Source organism: Trichomycterus rosablanca, chromosome 3, assembly GCF_030014385.1.
Source record: "Trichomycterus rosablanca isolate fTriRos1 chromosome 3, fTriRos1.hap1, whole genome shotgun sequence".
Taxonomy (NCBI): domain Eukaryota; kingdom Metazoa; phylum Chordata; class Actinopteri; order Siluriformes; family Trichomycteridae; genus Trichomycterus; species Trichomycterus rosablanca.
Window position 1 is genome coordinate 30,425,530 of NC_085990.1, and position 3,157 is coordinate 30,428,686.

General features: G+C 41.9%; 1 protein-coding gene across 1 annotated transcript in view; it reads left to right on the forward strand.

Moving 5' to 3' along the window:
* Positions 1-3,108: 3,108 nt before the first annotated feature.
* ccny (cyclin Y) overlaps positions 3,109-3,157 on the forward strand; it is an 83,453-nt gene continuing 83,404 nt past the window's right edge. Inside the window, exon 1 of the mRNA XM_062992042.1 lies at positions 3,109-3,157. This exon is cut by the window's right edge and continues 292 nt beyond it. The gene's annotated coding sequence lies outside the window, so the exon portion shown is untranslated.

Below are 3,157 nucleotides of genomic sequence, written 5' to 3' on the forward strand. Positions count from 1 at the left end.
ACAGAACCAACATAGATGAGCTAGCTACCCGAGCAGGCCCCACGTTTGGACCCATGGTGGGCACTGTTTCACTGTCTGTGTGTCTGTGTGTTTGCCTTGTGATGGACGGACGACCTTTCCAGGGTGTTTCCTGCCTTTCGTCCACTGACTCGGACCCGCGACCCTAAATAGGATAAAGTGGTGGTACAACAGACAGTGAATAAATAAATGAATTAATGTTTGTTTTTCCGGCAATATTTGCCAATAGTACGTAATGCACTCATTGTCTTGAAATTTTAGCTCACTGTAGGTTTGTTATAATTGTTGGATGAAATATAAAGTACAGAGAGTTCTTTGTGTTACTGGTTATCGGGCCCAAATGCATAAAATCTTTAAGGTTGAGAACTTGGGTATTAACAGTTTCTACCAACTAGGTGGAGATAGTGCTATAGTGGCTTTTCAACTTTTTAACGTTTTCTGTCCGAACACAGGGGCGGCACGGTTTCCTCACAGCAAGAAGGTCCTGGGTTCGATCCCCAGGCGGGCGGTCCGGGTCCTTTGTGTGCGGAGTTTGCAGGTTCTCCCCGTGTCTGCGTGGGTTTCCTCCGGGAGCTCCGGTTTCCTCCCACAGTCCAAAAACATGCAGTCAGGTTAATTGGATACACTGAATTGCCCTATAGGTGAATGGGTGTGTGTATGTGTGTCTGCCCTGCGATGGACTGGCGCCCCGTCCAGGGTGTTACTGTGTGCCTTGCGCCCATTGAATAGTTGGGAAAGGGTTGGGATAGGGTTGGGATAGCGGTTAAGAGTGAGTGATTGAGTGATTAATTTTGAACTATATTTATTATGCACCCAAAACACCTCTGGGACCCCAAACAACAGCATACTTTGTCAACAGAACACAAGGGTTAAAGAATGCTTCAGCATCCTACACACATTGATCAATTTAAATAATTTATGAAGCTGTTCTGCTGATTCTAGGTAGGCTAAACTCACCACGACGCTAATACAGTACTGCTAACTGTATGTTTTTCTCTCTACCATTGTTCTAACCACTAGAGGGCAGTCATGTGTTAACTTTGGCATACATGTAAACTCACTATGCGGTGAGACCAGGTAAAGCAGTTCAAAAGGATGCAGACAGGGGCACACAAGATTTTTAGACCTTTTATTAAAAGTTTTAATTTATACAATAATTCTGAAAGTTTATTTTTATTATTCTACATGCCATAATGTTATTACTTTATACTACTTATTTATTTGATTAGGACATATCAGCTACATCAGATTATTTTTGCCCCTTTGGCTACTCCGGTACTACACATTGGGGTGGTAAAAACCCTTAATGAAATAGCTCAGAGACTAGATTGTGAGTAGAAAAGAGTTTTAATCTTGTCTGCAGAGAAGGATCACACCGACAGAGTCTCAACAGACGCTCTGTAAATGTGATAACTGACAAAATGTCTGTTTTTATACTGTTGTTGGTGACCTTGTAGGACAGTGGAAGATTCCACAGTTTACATAGGGACTGGCCTAAATCAGCTAGAACTGGGTTTTGGACATTTGGACATGCAATTGATGCACTTATCATGCACACCATGAACCCATCCAGGAACAATCTATTGTAGCAGTATTCTGCCCTAGACATATCTACATTTTCTAAGTAGTAATTGATTATGTATTAATACTTCTTGTGTAAATTAACTATTTTCTCTCATTTTCTCTCATATGATTAAATGTTATAATAAAATATATAGGGCAGTTGTAACCTAGTGGTTAGAGTACTGAACTAGTAAGCTGAAGGTTGCTGGTTCAAACCCCACCACTGCCAGGTTGCCACTGTTGGGCCCTTGAGCAAAGCCCTTAACCCTCAATTGCTTAGACTGTATACTGTAAGTCGCTTTGGATAAAAGCGTCTGCTAAATGCTGAAAATGTAAATGTAAATATCGTTATTGATCTGCACATGCTGGGATGCTGTAATAATCAACCAATTGGGAAGGAAGTAGGGTTGTGGTGGTGGACCAAACAAGTGAGCCCTTGAAACATGACTCAGTGCTGTTTGCATGAGGGAACTCACTCATTTTCTTAACTGCTTATCCAATTAGGGTCGCAAGAGGGTGGGGGGTGGTGGTGCTGGAGCCTATCCCAGCTTTTTTTGGAGCCTGTCCATCGCAGGGCAGACACACCTACACATACACACACCCAGTGGCGTAACTAGGAGCTCATGGGCCCCAGTGCAAAAAAAATCTTTATATCAGTTTTGATTCCATATATATCAGTTTCATTCCATATATATATATATATATATATATATATATATATATATATGTGTGTGTGTGTGTGTGTGTGTTTGCTATATATTTCCTGTTTAGCTTGCCATTATATATATGACTGAAAGGCTCTGGTATTTTTAATGCACAGTTTTAGTTATTTTAATTTTACTTAACGAAAATATTGTAATATAATAATAACGACCTGGGTGCCCAGGACCTTCTTGCTGTGAGGCGACAGTGTTACCCACCGAGCTACCATGCCACCCACATGAGGAAACTTTCAATTTAAAATGATGACAGATTGTGTAATGTTGGATATATTTATTTACTGACTGATAAGACTTTAAATTCCCAAAAAAATGGGGTGGTCTCCAAATGGGGTGGCACGGTGGCTTGGTGAGTGCCAAAGAGCAGCAATCTACGTACAACACACCATGCACCCTGTCTTGTCCAGTCCTGTCTTAAGCAATCATCCAGAATTTTACTTTATTTATCAGTTAGGCTTATCATTTTACTAACCACTTCACTTCCTGGTCAGGGTCTCACTGGGTCAGGCACATGATTAGGAGAAGCCTACACGTTTACTAACACTCAGGGTCAGCTTAGAGCAGCTAACTAACCTTCTGCATGTTGTTGGAAGGGGGGAACTAAAGTACTCAAAATGTAACCTACATAGACAAAGGGAGAACATGTAAAACTCATTAAAGACAGTAACCAGAGGCGAGAAAGGACACCCTACCAGAGCTCAGCACAGAAGTAACGTGTGCAGCTCGTTTGATTCCGCCCACTAAAAGCGGAACCTTCCCTCTCCCGCTGTGTTGCATGTCGGTTAGGTTTTGGAGTGAGTACCACCGAAGGCTGCAAACAAGAAGCTAAGCTACAATGTTTCGCTGACAGGAAGAGG